At 38.7% G+C, this 17,693-nt stretch overlaps 1 protein-coding gene and 1 long non-coding RNA gene across 6 annotated transcripts in view; one reads left to right on the top strand and one right to left on the bottom strand.

The window, feature by feature from the left end:
* ITGBL1 (integrin subunit beta like 1) overlaps window positions 1–17,693 on the top strand; it is a 244,585-nt gene that overhangs the window by 111,918 nt on the left and 114,974 nt on the right. The gene's annotated exons all lie outside the window — the stretch shown is intronic.
* LOC115942182 (uncharacterized) overlaps window positions 10,568–17,693 on the bottom strand; it is a 25,635-nt gene continuing 18,509 nt past the window's right edge. The window contains exon 2 of the long non-coding RNA XR_004076802.2: window positions 10,568–11,524. This is a non-coding gene — a long non-coding RNA (uncharacterized LOC115942182). The remainder of the gene's footprint in view (window positions 11,525–17,693) is intronic.

Genomic DNA, 17,693 nt, shown 5'->3' on the forward strand with positions numbered 1-17,693 from the left:
CATGCCTCCCTTTGCATGTGTGTGTGTGTGTGTATGTTGTGTGTGTGTGTTAGGGATACTTAACATGAGATGTGTTTGAAATAGTCAAACTTACAGAAGCGGAAAACAGAGTGGTGGTTGCCAGGGGATGGGAATGGGGAAATGGGGACTTGTTCAATGGGTATAAAGCCATAGCTATGTAAGATGAATAAGTTCTAGAGATCTGCTGTCCTACCTAGTGCCTATTGCAAACAATATAGGATTGTAGACTTAAAATTTCAAGAAAGTAGATCTCCAAACATTTAAATTAAGCACCACACCACCTGTTGTGATTTTGATTATAATTTTAAAATTCTCAGTGGCCTAATTAAATATCTCATTGTAAGTTAGCTGCAGTGGAAAATGCACAGAGTTTTCAAGTGACAAGGGAGCCCTGTGTGTTCTTCCCACAATATTTCGAGACAGCAAGTAGGATTCAGATTTACTCAATTCTAAGTATATCTTAGATCTACTGCATCCACCCGTACTCGAAGACTCTGGAATAGTCATGCACTAAGTTGTGGCATTTTAAACATAGTTGCTAAGGACCGCAGCCAAAGAAGATGAAGAAATGACCCTGTGAAATTAACGTCTTACTCCTCCTTATCTGGAAGGAATGGTGCTGCTTTTAGTGATGCACCAAATGGGGAGAATATCAATGAATTGGTAAATCATGCCAGAAACAAAAATCTGTATTTTGTCATATTAAATGATGAAAAATCAGTCTGTGGATCCTCAGGCGGTCTTCCATGGATTTCTGAGCACACTTTGAACTCATAGTGCTCTCTGCCATGGCTTCTATTTGTTCTATTGTCATGGAATGATCCACAATAGGAGAAGGTCCCTTGGAAGAGAAAAGCCTGTTTATTATTTGCTTTCTTTGTACTCTGAAAAACTTACTAGAATGTCTTAAATTGTATATGCATCCTATATTTCACAAAAACTCAGGAATGTAGATGTTATTTATTATGACTTTTTAAAAGATAGGGTGGAGACAAAAAGTTTGGGATCCAGAGAGAACTAAATATGGTGCCTCCAACATCCTTTCTCTATGTCCTCATGAGGTGCTGGGACCTCTGAGTGTTGGGACATTTTCTGTCCTCAAGGAGGCCAAAGGTGCAGGTGCCCAGAACTGGTGGCTTACTGGAAGGTCCTGATTAAATCCAATGTTAAATCTCTCACTCATATGAGGAAGCAGCACTTGCTAAACTAAAAGCATAATTTGCATAGATTGAAGGGAATTGCTAAAAAGATTTGAAAAGAGCCAAATTCAGTAGAAATGGCAGCCTCATACAAGATGATTATTCAGGGACTCCTTTGTCCAGTGGGTAAATAATTGGCCCTGTTCCTTATTTCTCCTTCTTTGTTTTACCTTGCCTTTCTTCTTGCCATTTTTATATTCAATAGAACCTAGAGGACAGGAAGAAATTCAGAAGGTGAAATTAATAATTGTGTATGTTTTTTATAAAAAAGATGGTAGAAGATATTTCAGTGGAAAGTAACAGACTTAGTATTTTTTTTAGTTGCCTGAGGTTTTTCTAGTCTGTGGTTCAGAAAACTGTATCTTCCAAGACAGAATGAATATTTTTTTTTTTATGTTACAGTCAGCGATCTTGCTTAAATGTTTTATCTCTGGCAACAGAACATATTGTGTCAAAGATAGGGATCGATCCAAATGATAGACAATTTTTATTACATTTTGCATAATTTTTATATGGTAAATTGAAAACCAGTGAAATCCTTTGGCTACGAAAACTTCCTAGTAAGAGCTGCAACAAATACTGTCAAAATCTATTTGAAATGAAAATAGAAAATTGGACCTGAATTCAATCCCAATTTCTTTAAGTGAGCTTAAAATGAAATGTGTGACAAATGGGCGCCTGGGTGGCTCAGTTGGTTAAGCGACTGCCTTCGGCTCAGGTCATGATCCTGGAGTCCCGGGATCGAGTCCCGCATCGGGCTCCTTGCTCCGCAGGGAGTCTCCTTCTCCCCCTGACCCTCCCCACTCTCATGTGCTCTCTGTCTCTCTCATTCTCTCTGTCTCAGATAAATAAATAAAATCTTTAAAAAAAAAAAATGAAATGTGTGACAACTATGATAGTTTTGTTACTACAGTTATATATTTATTTCTATTAAAACACTAAACACACAGTGAAGGAGGTAGTGTGGAGCTCTAGCAGTTATTTGCTTGATTTTATTCAATATAAAAATGCAAACCAGATACTTTTAGTGGGAAACAGTCTGCTCTGGCTCTCAGCCATAATCTTCATGAAACCATATACTCTGCGGATTTCCGTTTTAATAGAAAACCAACGAGGCAAAATGTCATCATTTTGCCTAAGCTTTAAGGTTGTAGAGCTAATCAGAACCCTATGATTCCCCTCTTGGACACATAAGAAGTTATTAAATATTGATAGGGCTGGCCATTGTGCTATATTCGCATAATGGATGCATTCAATGTATGATCATACGATAGCACATAGCCAGTTAATGCATCATATTTTCCTTAGTGGTGTTGCTTATAACATTTAATCCACCTGATATTTACTGACCACCCTACCATGTATCTCTGTGCTAAGCCAGGGGAAGGAAACAAGGATCAGGAGGCCGCATTCTTTTTTTGTAGATAAAGTTTTATTAGAACACAGCCAAGCTCATTTGTATGCATATGGCTGCTTTCTTGCTATAAATGGCAGAGTTAAATAGTTGCTGTGGAGAGTGTGTGGCCCACACACAGAGCCCCAAATATTCAGTTTAGCCCTTTATAGAAAAAGTTTACTGCTCCCTGCGCTAAGGATTTGTGGTAGATGTGACCAATGTGGTGGGAAGGGGACTGAGTGTCTTGAGAGTGAGAAGAGGAAGATACTGTTTTCTAAAGAGATTTGGGTGCAAATAAGGCTTCATGAAGTGAGTGAAGCTGGAATTGAGTCTGCAGGGCAGAGTAGCATTAGACAGAAAGTAATTTTGAAAAACATGTGTTCTAGGTAGAGGGAACCACATGAAAAGAAACACTGAGTTAACGAGAGGATGACTTTTGTAGGGAACGAGAAACACATTCCCTTTTGATGATAGATGAAGAATAAAAAAGTAGTGGGAGACAGCCCCGGGAACACATGTCATCTCTCCCACCCCCCACTACTTCTCCCCACGTTGTGATGGGTTTGAGACAGAAAATGCAACTTCTTTGCAGAGCTCTTGTCCTCATAATTGTCTTATGAGGTTAATTGTTAGTAAGAAGGACACACATTGTAAGCATGATCGTAAATATGCTAAAATGATGTCATAGAAATGCCAGTTAACCTGGCTCAGGGCCCACTCCACTGCGTCATTGCTGAAATGCCAAGCTTAATGTAAAGTTACCAAGATCCAAATCTTTCCATGAACAAGATAAATATGTTAGCATCTTTCATGTGCCTTTCTCTCTCCTTCCTGCACCTCAAATCATGTTTACTTATTTACTGACAGAATAGGAAAAGACAAGCACAAATCTAAAGTGCCTTTTTTATTAAAAGTCATTCATATTAGCAAAGTAGTCAAATGACAGGAGTTTAGCAATCAGGTTAGTATCTTAAGGGTCACATTATCTGTACCGCTTATGTCTACACATACCCATGGGTTTTATTTTTATTTTTTTGTTAAGTTTTTATTTAAATTCTAGTTAGTTAACATACAGTGTAGTATTAGTTTCAGGTGTACAATTTAGTGATTCAACACTTCCATACAACACCCAGTGCCCATTACAACAAGTGCAGTCTGTAATCTCCATCACCTACTTAACCCGGCCCTCTACCCACCTCCCTTCAGGTAACCATCAGTGTGTTCTCTTTATTAAGAGTCTGTTTCTTGGTTTGCCTCTCTGTTCCTTTCTTTTCCCCCCCATGCTCCTTTGTTTTGTTTCTTAAATTCCACATATGAGTGAAATCATATGTCATTTGTCTTTCTCTAAGTGGCTTATTTCACTTAGCATCACACTCTCTAGGTCTATCCACGTCATTGCAAATGGCAAAATTTCATTCTTTTTTATGGCTGAGTAATATTCCATTATACACACCCACATACATACATATACACCACATCTTCTTTATCAATTCATCACATACCCATGTGGTTTAAATGGCAAAGGGGCATCATATCATGAAGCAAGATAGTGGATTTTTGGTATGGACATGAGTGACTCCAACTTAGTCTGGACTGCCACCAGCTAGGTATCTGAGCCAGCAAGTCATAGGCTAAAGTGGGAACAAAACCCTAATGGAGACTGTAAACTTAACTTCCTTAGGCTACTTTCCCTCTCCTTTGCTTCTCTCTGCAGTAAGTGAACTTGACTGTGTTCTGACTCATTTGGACCCTTAAATTTTCTGTTTGCTCTCATGGGCTCCATGCCTTTGATTTCCAACTCAACTTCACAACAGACTCTCTATCTGGTTTTGCATAGCTAACTAGAGAGAGCTGACTATTCCTCAGGAGAATCAGGTGACTAGCCAACCTGTTCTTCTAGACTCTGCTTTTTACCAAGTGACTGTTTTGAGTATGGAGTAATGTATTCTTCAGTTATGGCATCCTTTCATTTGGAAAATAACAGTTAAGATGGATGAGATGTTGGTCCTCCATAAATATTTATTTCTCATGTGATGCCTTTTATTTGGATAAAGTAGGGAAGTCAAGATTCTTTGGCTTCTTATTTAAGTTTCTAAATAATGCTGGCCTCTTTGCTGCTCAAAATATCCATGCCATGTGGATGCTTGTAAATAGTACCAAATGGTCTGGCATGGTACAGTTGTGAGCCATTTAAGGTTTGAATGGTCTTAAGGATGAAGCAGCAAATATTTGAGGTCATTTGTAAAGTCCTTTACAAGGACATTAAATTCTTTGCTAGGATTTCTTTCTCTGGATTTCTTCCTAAGGCCCCATACTGCCCAATAGTTAACCGAAGGAGCTTAAAAGAAATACAAAAAAAATGAGAGCAGATATAGAGTATAAGGTGACTGGAAAGTCTCTTAACTTCTTCATTTGATTAATTTACCAGACTTCTGGGTATGATTAAATTTACTATTCAATTATAGTCACACTGGTGAGACAGACTCACACAACTTTATGCTCTTAAGTGTAGTTTATTATAATTATGAAAGAATCAGTAGCAAAACCCAAGTGGCATAATCCATGTTTGAGTCTAGATGCGCTCTTCTGGGTGATCGTACTACATAAAGGGAAAGTCCAGAGGGATTATTGGGAAATGAGATCTTTTGTGTTAGGTTGTGTTAGGAGGCCTGAAGTTTTTGTGGTTGCACAAGGGTGGGGCAGGGCTGCTACATACTGACATTATTCAGCCCTATTCCCAAATGTTGCTGTGGACAGGCATCAATTTCTTTCTTGGGTGGAGGGGCTCCTACTCACTGTCAGTACTGTGTTCCCTCTCTGTACCTCATGCAGTCGGCCACTTCCGTGGTGAGGGCATGTGCCTCTGTGGGGTCAACAATTACAGATAGGGTCGTATGGCCCATGACCCCCACAGGGCAGATGCGCTCAAGCCATTTGTCGTTGTGTGACCCTGGAACGTTTTTGTATCTTTATGGACCCTCAGTTATGTTATCTGTAACCATAGTATGATTGTTGTGAGGGACAAGTAAGACAGTACATATGAGATTATTTGTTAACTTTGAAACTAATATGCAATTATAAGGGATTACAAGGGTTTAACTAGATGACATAGCAGCTGAACTCAAGGACACAGAATTTATTTTTTTTTATTTTTTAAAAATATTTATTTATTTTAGAAGGAGAGGGAGACAGTGCATGCATGCGAGTAGGGGAGGGGCAGAGGGAGAGGGACAAGCAGACTGCCGGCTAAGCACAGAGCCTGATGCAGGGCTCAGTCCCACGACCCATGAGATCATGACGTGAGCCGAAACCAAGAGCCAGATGCTCAACCGACTGAGCCTCCCAGGTGCCCCAACGGCACAGAATTTCATAGAGAAAACAAGATCAATATTCACTCACTCTTTCATTCATTCATTAAGTCATACATTCAACCTATATTTATTGGGATCCTACTATGTGCCTAGAACCAGTCTAGGTGCTGAGGAAAGAAAAATAAATAAGACAATTAATGTCAGGGCTCTCATAGAGTTTCTAGTGAGTTTGTTTGGAGATGTTAAATAAGAAAACAAATAATTTCAGTTAGTGCTAGAAGAAGGAAGTCAAGATAATACGAAGAGTGTGGAGGTTGGGGGTTCCTCCAGATAAAGTGGTCAGGGACCTTCTCTGAGGAGGTTGTCTTTGGCCAGATCTGAGTATTGAAAGGGGGCCAAATGAGAACTGAGGAAGGATAGCCAGAAAACAGAAAAACAATGGTTTATACAAAATTTCAGACCCAGATGATGAAAGTTTCCTGGAAGAGATCCATGTCAGATGGGCTCTGTCCTTAAAGAATTCATAGAGGAGACTGAGAGCTTGTTGAAGAAGAATTTTAAAAATACCAATCCGAGCTCCTACCTAATTTAATTTGTTCGTGATGTGGCCTGGGCATCAGGGAGTTTAAAAGCTCCCTGATGATTCTACTATGCAGTCACATTAAGAATCGCTGCTCTGCAGAGTGTATAATGGACAAAGTCCTGTAGCAAAGGATGGACATTTTTGCCCTTGCCCTACTTCCCACAGAGCAAACAGGGCTTCGGGGAGTGCTAAGAGTTGCAGAAAAATTACTGTGGGGCCTTTCCTGATGCTCTGTTGAATAGGTGGGAAAGCAATGAGGCGGAGGCGTGGGGGGGGGTGGTGCTCTTGGGGAAGGGGGAAGAATAGTTTCCAAAACAGGAAATCGCCTCAGGAAGCACAGAAAATATGAAAGAATATGGTATGTTTGTTCAAGGACTTGCTCCAGCCCAGTTTTTGTATATCTGAGGTGGGGGTGAGAATCTGTATTTTTAAATAGATTTCTAGTGTAATTATGAAGCATTTGGGTCTGAATGCTGGGGGTATTATCTCTTTCACAAAAATGTCCTTCCATGGTCCTCAGTCACACAGAACTCTTAGACTTGCTTTCCAACTTCATAGATTGTTTTCTGAGAACTAATCTGTGGTGTTTCCTGGACATGAACAGTTTGTATTGTGATGAGGGATTCTTGGAATTCTGTATCAAGGGATTTTTAACCTGGAGTTCATGCAACTCTGAAGGTTTATGGTTGAGTATCAGGGCAATAAGAACCTCTTAGAATAGCACAAACGTGTTGTGTGAACCTTCTTAGATTTTTATGAAGAGGGGATCCTAGCTTCTTTTACCAGATTCTAAACGGGCTGCATCGTATCAGCCAAAGGTGGCAGTGATTTAGAAATCACTGCATAAAGCCAAACAAACACTTTTGAGAGCTATCACAGCAGATTTTTACGGGACGTATTTTGAACTACTCGTGCCTAAGTATAGACTTACAGTATAATAATTAAATCAGTAAATTATACTACTAGGGATCAAATATGGAAATACTTTGTGATATCTAGCTATATATGTAACTTATGATTTGACTTGTTTTTTTTTTTTTTAATGTGTTCATAAGATATAAGTTTGGAGTAAAAAGTGGACCAAGCCCCAAACCATTTTATTCTAAATCGTGAGAATTTGTCACTGAAGTTTCTTATTAGGGTAACTGGAAACACAGGCAGAAGTTCAAACAGAGAAAAAAATAATCCCATTCCTATTTTTCTGTCAGGACAGAATGACATTTCTTCTATAATGCTTTAGGTTTTACTCTCTACCCATGAGAGATGTCCATTCTGATTAATAAATGTTTTAAGTATTGGATGCTTATAAGAGTACAACCTGGCATTCTAGAAATAACAGGAATATGTGAATAAGAACAGAAGGAAATTTAATTTATATGCTAATCAAGTTTCATTAGGAATTGTTTTAAGGAGACCCATCTCATTATGTAAAAATAAAGACTTTTATTAACAAATATAAAAATTTAATAAAGAAATATAATTGGTGTTTTGCAATTCCTGCATGGCTCCAAACTAAGATTTAGTGAATCTATAAACTTATTTCCAGTCAGTATTCAGCCATATTATTATTGTTCTAAGTTTGGCTAGTTAATGTCCTTATGAATCTTAGAAATGTGTAGGATAGAGCTAAATTATCAAAGAAAATTCCAGTCCAATGGGACAGAGCATATAACCCAAGGAAACAGTGGAGTGGATGGATGAACAGGTCATAAAGCAGCAATAACTGTTGGTTGTTGATATTGAATGATCCATGGCCTACTTTCTGGGCTAATAACTGTTCATCATATATCCATTTATTTATTCAATGCAGTTAATTACATTGGCAATATAAAATGACAAGGAGGATCTCCCTAATATTTACCTTAATAACACAATTTGGGTAGCTGTTATATTGCTTCTGATGTTGCTTTTAGCTTCTGGTTGAACCCAAAGACTTTATTTTTATGTTATATATTGGTTATACTAGGGAAAAGATGTTGAGTGAGAATATTTGCTATTTGTTCAATGTAAGCAATAAATATGGAAAGTGTTCAGGAGACGATAGCTGATGCTTATTATAGATGAAAGATTGTCAGGAACACAAGGGTGTAGCATTCTGCACCCAGATCACACTTAAGAGCAAGCCCCAGTTTTAGATATCCAAAGAGTTGTTTGGTTTTTACATCCTGAAATAAGTCTAGATTTCTTGATTATGTTTTTAATCCCTTTGTCATTAATTATAGCACTGAAGATATAACAAAATTATACAGCATCAATTTTAGTTAAGAGTCTCCTGGGTGCAAATGGCACAATTCCAATTCAATCATAAACAAACAAATGAATTATGTACTCACATAACCAAGAAGGACAGAGGTAAGATGACCTTTAGGATGGATAGAAAAGGGACTTAGACAACCTCACATCAACCTCTCTTTCTCTCTTTCTGGCCCCTCATCCACCAGCACACATAGTTCTGCTTCTGTCAGGTGTTTGGTTTTAATCTTGCTACTGCAGGTAGAGTTTTCTCAGTGTGTAGGAGGGACATGGATTTTAACATCACCTAAGGTTATATTTTTACTGTGCCCTGACAGAGGAGGATGAGAGAGTCTTCACTGCCAATTCAAGGGAAGGGGAAGAAATCTCAGGAAAAAACTCTGATTGGCTTAGGCTGGAACTATGATCAATTTTGAACCAATACCCATGTCCGAACAGAGGGATGATGGAGTATTAAACTTGGCCCACCTTGGAGGCAACTCTGGGGTGGTGAGGTGTAAGATTTTAAGACTTCAGAGAGCCCTTCTGAGCAGACAAAACAATTTTTGCTGGCTATAACTGCATTTTAGATTGGTATTGGCCTTGAGAACCTTTGATTACATGTAAAGCCTTCTTCGTGTGGCGAGGATGATATATAGCATATTTTCAGATTCATAACCAAAGGACAGGACCACATTACAAGGCAATTCATTAATGGTTGTGGTGGACAGAAGAATGGTCCACAGAGACATTCATGTCCTGGTCCCTGGAATCCGTGAATATGTTTGGTTACATGGCAGAGGGGAAAGGTACACACAGAACTAAGATTGCTAATCAGGAGATTATAATGGATTATTTGGGTAGACCCAGGATAATCACAAGGGTCCTTAAAAGTGGAAAAGCAGACAGAAAAGGTTTCAGAATCAGAGTGATTCAACCTGAGAAGGACCTAACCTTCTATTACTGACTTCGAGGATGGGGGAATGGGGCCAAGAGCCAGGGACTTGGTCAGGCTCTGGAAATGAAAAGGCAAGGGAGTATTTGCCCCTAGAGCCTTCAGAAGGAATGCAGTTCTGCTGACACCTTTATTTCAGCCTAGTGAAATCCATTTAGACTTCCAAACTCCAGAACTATCAGATAATAACTTTGTGTCTTTTTGAGCCACAAAATTTGTGGTTATTTGTTATAACAACAATAGGAAATAATGCAGTAATCCATGGAAATATTCTTTGCTATAGTTAATAGAATATACATCAGAATCTTTTTCTGAGTGAATTATGTATTCCTGTGAATTGTTTTTGACTTTTTTTGCAGAGAATCCAAGAAGGAATAATGTTAAAAAGATTATCCCTTTTATCGCTGGTACTTCATCTGTCAGCATAAACCTAAAAAGATTAGCTAAGGTATAATTTCCTTGTTGACTTTCCTCTTACATTATTTTAAAATCATGGAAATTAGTTTTAAACACAACTTTATATCATACTTTCTGCACTTATATGGGATCTTACAGTTTATTCCTTGTGGTAGTATAGTGTGGATACATTGTTTTAATTGCTATATACTGTGTTAAGGTATTTTGAGCAAGCATAATGTGCATCTTGATTCCATTATTTAATCCATTATTCTACTTAAATAGCACATGAACACAATGACAAGATTTTAAAATTATGGTTTGAATTTTTTTTCCTGTTTCTACATTATAATTCTACATTGTAATTCTGGATGTACATCATTATCTAGAGTAAATAAGTAGATCCAAGTTATTCAGGGCCTACATTTTGGGAGTCTTTCATAATAAAATGAATTCAAAATTATAAGTTCAAAATTAGTGAAGGTGAATATTTATTTGGGATGAAAAGGAAATCAACATACATTTTGAAAAGCAGACAAATACCACAAACATTATGAAATCCAGAATATGATGCATTTACAATTTTATGTATCTATTGTAAATGGCTCTATATACTTCAAAACCTGTTTCTTTTCAACTTCCCAAATGTGGGTTGGGCTTAATAAAATGCATTCAGTATTATGACTTAGTCTCTGGTCTCACCTTGTTAGGAGCCAGTATTTACTATAGGAGTATTCCTAGAAGCCATGCCTACACCCTAAAACGCCATGAAAGTGACTATACACTAATCCCAAAGTGAATGTATCCTCGACTTCCCTCTGGCCAAATCCGCAACGTGCCTGGAGCTATCCCAGTGCCACTTGACATGAGAAGAAGTATGGCTAAGTGGAAGTTGGAACAGAGAGCGGAGTCTTAATTAATAATAAATTTTTAAAATAAATTTTAAAAATAAAATTTAATATTTTTGGCAATTTTCAAAAATACATATCACCTCTTGCCAGGGGCCTCCCCAGCACCGTGGATGGGACCCCGCCCCCCACAAGTCAAGCAATCTGTGGATTAATTGCCACTAGCTTCATGATCAATGTGCCTCGATTCTTGATAGTTGACACTGAAGAACTGCCCTTGGGGTTGTAGCCGAAGTAGAGAACAATGAGTTTCTATGTTCTGTCCTGACTTTCTGTGCTTTCCTCTTCAAAAGAATAATAAGCCGATCATTTGCACACTTGCTGGGGCTTCATCCATCCATCGTAATTGCTTACGAGGCCCCCACAGAGACGCTTGGCACTCTGTGGCTTGGCAGCGGTCTGTGTCGTGATGTTGATATCATGACCATTCTTCTTTACTATCAGCAGGAAAGCATCCGTTTAAATAGATAGTTCTGTACACGTGGGTGCCTCCAGCTCAGGCACCTTTCCTTTCCTTGGGCACCTGTGAAATTAGAAGTATTTGTCATATTATCAGCTTCCAAATACATAAAAAAAAAAACAACCCTGGAAGTGGATAGCCTGGGGCCTCCATTGTTTCTCTTTTTGTTTATTTGTCATACAGAATGTCACTTCTCACCTGAAACCCTTGCAGACGTCAAGGTCCTCCTGCAAAATGTAATCATGACCTTGAGTCTTAGTTTCATACTCCATAAAAAGCTAGATTTTAGGTGATGGAAATTCAGAGTTAGAGCCCTCCTGACTATTTTTTCCCTCACTTAAAAAGAGATAAGGAAGCTGATCCACCCCAGATTGGAGCTAAGCCTAAAATGAGCTTTGCATACTCACTGAAAAAAGTGTTCCCACAGTCTACAGTCTTTATTCCCCCTCTTAAAATGTGCTTGGCCATCTCTGCACAAGACTTTGGAGACAGGAGATTTTCAGAGTCTCAATGCATTGATATGAGGATGAACAAAAAGAAAGCTTTTTCAGAACTTTTTTACTCTCTGCGACATCTCTCTGGGAAAAGGCAGACCTTTTGTTTAGTCAAAAGGGAATAAGACTGTTCGCAATGACAAATTAAGGTTTCAGGGGATACTTGAATAAGGAAGTGGAAAAGTTTGGCGGATTATCCCCAAAGCCTGGATCAGACAAGGAAATAAACCGGAGGCAGGACAGATTGAAGTGAAGAAATATACTCTCAGGTCAAGAGCCTGTGCTGGTTGGGAGCAAAGAGACAGAACAAAAAGAAATGAGAGGAAATGTTTTCACAGATTAAAGACAGTGGTGTGTATATATATGCTGGGCTTCTGCAGGCTGAGGGTATGTTTTTTACTTCTTTTATTTCTTTTGCCTGCACAGAGCCCAGAAATGTACTAGAGGCTTACGTATCGATTGAATCAACATTTCTCTATATGCAAAAATCTGTATGATTAGGCTTTTGTTCTTAGGCAGTGCTTCTAATATTAGATTGGAGATTTGGTGGGCGATAGTAGTTACCATTTAATAAGTATTTACTATGTGTGAGGCAGTAAGTATTTACTATGTGTGAGGCACTGCGCTAAGTGATATATCTCATTTAATGCTCTCATGACCTTGTAGTGGTGGTATATGATTATCCCTACACAGCTAAACAACATCTGTCTCTCTTTCTCTGTCTATATAAAGTCTGTCGTTTCTGTTCCCATCCATACTATTCTAGTCCAAGGTCATGGGTGTGTCCTCTCTGCCGAGGATATCCACTGGCACATTGTATGCTGGGGTAAATCAAACCTCACCTCCTTCATCTTACAGCTCAACCTGTGTACATGTTCATTTCTGCATATACACGACTGTAATATAATTTTTTTATTTATGTTCTGCCCTATTTTTGGCTTCATGGGTAGTGGTGGCTGTCTTTGTATTTCTAGATTCTAGCATCAATCGAGTACTTGGCTGAGGGTAAGGAGCAATGATTAACAGTGAAGTGCATGACTAAGTGAATGCCCAGATGAATCTCCTGTTTCCTCTTTTAAGTAAATGATCATGTAGCAGCAACGAAAGGACTGGTTCTTAGCCTGGGTTCCCAAGTACTTCTAGACCTATGAGTAGAAAATCTTTATTTCAGTGCATACAGAACCTCCTTCCCATGGGTCTAGTTCTGTATTCTCTTGCAGTGATCTGGAAACGGAAGGGAAAATTGAACCCAGAATGAGGTTGGCGTGTGTCTTTTCGTGTACTTGTGACGTAGTTCCAAAGTCGGTTAGTGATAATACGGGAATTTTCCAGTATTTATGTTTTTTTTTCTCTAATTGGGAGTAGATTATATTTTTACAGGCAGATGAACAAAATTTTAATTCATTAATAATATGTCATTTCCATAAATCACTGACACTTGTTAACATGAATTATGATGGATTTTATTCTCCACTTAAATTGTATGTTTTAATCTTTCCTGTTAAAAATAATTCACCACAAATTTGAAGAAAATTTTTAAAATGAATACAATAATGCAACCTATTGTTTATTAATTTAGCTTGATCCTGTGATAGAGTGATCTAATATTTAGTGTATGGTCAGCAACCTGTAAGAAATCTTTAGAAGTTACCTCTTCTGTTATTCTAGAGGGAAAACTTTTCTCTAAAAGTCAAGAAAGTTTGTTAAATGAGTCAAGTCTCGTATTTTCTTAATCTGAAGTGATTTTCTTATTTCTATGCAAATACCTAATGTGTAATTCTGTTTTATTTCTCATTCCACATTGAGAAACATTATGTCATTATCTTAAGAAGAGGCATATCAATACATTTAGTTACTCGTTCATGTGTGGTTCTGTAGAGATTCCTGACAAAATCATAAAACCCAGGTCTCCAGCTGACTTTCATCTGAGGACAAATAATGAGGTTCATCCATGAGTCACTGTAGTTCCAAAGATGTAAAGAAATCTCTTGCATTCATGCCTAACCTTCACATAGTTTGGATTTAAGGGGAAATGCAAGATTTAAAAATGGACAATTAACTTAAGAACCTTTTCTTTCACCTCGGATGAGATCATCAGGGCGGTCTGGCTAATAGTCTGATGATAGAGCATTTTAAAAAAATGAAATTGTATTTTTGGAATATATACGGCCTTTTGAGCCTGTTTTAAATCTCATTTCAAAATACCCCGTAAAATAACTGACGGAACAAATTTATAAATATTCCATTAGACTGATTAAACACGCCCCTCTGCAGTCTATTTAGAGGAGTACTCTCTAGGGGCCCTGGTATTCATGCAGAGTAGTGATCTGTGCAGGGTGACCTGGGACCCCAGGGTTCATAGAGAGGTTACTTTGGAGAGAGAAAAATCTGGGTCTGTTGCACTTTGCTCACTGCTACCCGTTGCTTCTTCCCGGCAAATTTCACTTACTTGTGTTTTATTTAGCAAGGATCTTTTCATGATTTCATTTGGAATACAATGTTTCTTCTGGTTTCCTGTGATTGTCCTTCAAACGGGAAAACCTTTGCTTTCGTGAAAGCAAACGCCATTGCCTCCCAAGTCACGGCTCTGCTCTGAGCCAACATTTATATTCTGTGCTCCAGTAACTACAATACTTTTAATTTTCCCTGCTCTGAGCCTTGAAGTGTTCACCTGAAAGCATTTAAAAATAGCCTGTCACTCCTAAAGGAGGTGAAGTCAGTGTCCGAGGTGGGGAGGTAGGCAGGGCTCAGGATCATTGGTTTCCCTGGGGTTAGTGCTCGATGGAGACCGACAGAAAAGGCAAGGTAGACTAAACACCAGAGGGAGAAGAATGAGCAGCTGTGCTTCTCTTTGTCCAGTGCCGGCACATGGCACACAGCCACCGTGCCTTTTATAACCGCTACATCAGTGACCTCACTGAGAACCAGGCAGGAGAGCCCAGCGTCGAGGATTTCCTCTGCCTTCAGATCCTGGTCGCTGCGACCAGCTGGAGCCACCCACAGATTCCCTTTGCGGCTAAGTGGTTCGGGAAGGTAAGGGAAGCCCTCCCCGCCCCAGGCTGCAAATGAACGGAACTGCAGCCCCGTTTGCAACGTGACGAACATTCACCCGAGTGTGTGTAGGGGGTGGACAAGGTATTTTTTGTAGTAATAAAGTGCAATCTGTGAATCCTGCCATGTACCAAATTAAAAGAGCTGCTGCCGGTACAGTGGTCCGTGGAGAGAAGAAGCAGGTAATTATTCTGCAACAGAATGTTGTCACCACATAATGGTCCCCTGCTGATAGATGAATGTAGACGCAGAGGCAGTGGACTTATTTTTTAAAGCAAGAGACATTTTTTCGTTGACACAATTGCAGCTCTTGTGATTACCTTTCCTGTTTTACCAAATGAAGGGTTGTAGATTTTAATCATCATGCTTGATGGAGGGCTGATGTCACAAAGTGGCAGGAGAGAGCCCGGTGACAATACCCTGCTGTGCGCAGATTGACTTGGTAAACACTCTTGGCACAGACTTTAGCCACTGAAGAACTACTTAGGGATAAATGGGTAGATTCTTGATTATTAGTTACCTTCCTGCCTGTTAAGACTTAATATGTCTTTACTTTGTCAATGAAAAGTTAGCTGTCCCATAACATACGAGATGACAGTGTTAATTTGATTTCAGGAAACCACTTTGTTTCATCTGTCGCTTGGGGGTTCCTTGTCGTGGCTGGAGAGTTCTAAAACTGCAAGAGCTCCACTGGCTCAACTCTGTTTGTATCCAATAATAGTAATAGCCAGTTTTTATTGAGCACTTACAGTATGTTAGATGCTATTCTAAGAACTTCACATCAATTATTCATTACTCCTACAGAATTTACACATCTGTGCAGGATTTTCTTCAGGTCAACGTAGGGGAGAAGTTTGGAGATGTGGTCAGAGATGTAATGGGAAACAGATGATGCGGGCTAGGTCCTGTTAAGGACTTTTGCTTTGACTTTGAGTTATTTGGGAAGTCGTTTAAAGGTGTATGAACAATTAGTTCTAGCAGATCATACTGGCTGTCGTGTAGGCAGGACACAAGAATGGCAAAGGGAGGACAAGGATGTCAGTCAGGATATTGCGAAATTCCAAGCCAGAGATGACTGTGGCTTGAACTAAGTTTGTGGCAAAGTCGGGTGATGAGGGTATGTTGGGTTCTAGAGTTTTTCTGAAAATAATACCAATAGAATTTCCTTTTTTTTTTTTTTTTAAGATTTTATTTATTAGAGAGAGAGAGAGAGACAGAGAGAGCCTGCACGCACGATCCGGGGATGGGGCAGAGGGAGGGAGGGTGAAGCAGACTCCCCGCTGATAGGGGAGCCCAACGACGGCAGGGCTTGACCCCCGGACCCTGGGATCGTGACATGAGCCGAAGGCAGATGCTTAACTGACTGAGCCACTCAGGTGCCCCCCCAGTAGGATTTCCTGACAGAACATATATGAAATATGAAATAAAGGAAGAGATCACAAATGGATCAATATTTCAGTCTAAGGCCCTAAGCAAATGGAAAATGGAGTTGTAATTAACTGAAGAAAAGAAAAAAAAAAACATGCAGTAGATATTATCATTTTACCCAGGAAGAAATTAGAACTCAGGAGAATGGTAGCTTTCCACCACTGGGTAGTATTTCAACTCATTATTTTGAACAGACCCTGAAGAAACAAAATAGTGCGTGGTTTTAAATATCAGAAGCTGTAGGCAGTAAGTGCAAAGCCTGAAAAATAAGCCTAATTACTTTTATCATATTTCCTATATTACTTTTATTGTTAACTTCAATTATTGGAACACAGTAGAAATGAAACTGATATATCAGGCTCTGTGATTCTTGTCAGCTTTACTATCACTATCCTAATAAAATAAACCTGAGTTAGAGTGTCCGATGAAATAACCACAAATTGAAACTCTGAGAACAGGTAGAAATGGATGGATATCAATTTCTGATAACTGTTGTCTAGAAAGGGACTATGGAGGTCCAGAAAGTATGCTCTAGCGTGCCAACGTGCCTGGCAGAAACAATTTCCTAGAGTTCAGACATTCAGTGATAAAGCACACTGATGATTGGCAACACTTGGATAACAGGTTTAGGATAAGAACACTATATAGAATGTCCACCTTAAAAAAAATCAAAATAGCAAACATCTATCAATTCATTATCTGCAAAAAAATAAAATTTAATCTAACCCTTCTTCTTAGAGTGTCCACAAGTTCTTCAGAAACTTTTTTGCTGTTTTAAAATATGCATCACTATGACCCATAAAATGTTATGACCTTTCCCATACTCCTATTAAGCATTTAATAGGAGTATTAATCTATTAAGCATTTTGAAAATGGCACTACAATTTCATGGCACAAAAAAAGAATAACAGAGTTTTGTAGGCATTTTAATTTAAAAAAATATAATTATAAATGAATAATGATTTTCTCCAAGATAAGCAGCTTATCAGAAAAGTTAGTTCACACTGATTGGTGTTAGTACCTAAGTGACTGATGGTCTTTTTGAAGAATCAGTCACATCTCTCTCCTACCTTAAAAAAGTACCATCTACTCCAGGAAACCTGGCACTTTCTACTGTCTTTAACTGAGTTGATTTTGCTTTGCCTATGATAGTCTTTTGCAGGTGCAATAATTATCTTGTGTTTCATTGCTTTGTAAAGATATTTTAGACACAAACGAAGGATTTGAATTTAAATTAAAATCTAACTGCACACATTCTT

Source organism: Leptonychotes weddellii, chromosome 3, assembly GCF_054177405.1.
Source record: "Leptonychotes weddellii isolate Sample4059 chromosome 3, ASM5417740v2, whole genome shotgun sequence".
Classification (NCBI taxonomy): Eukaryota; Metazoa; Chordata; class Mammalia; order Carnivora; family Phocidae; genus Leptonychotes; species Leptonychotes weddellii.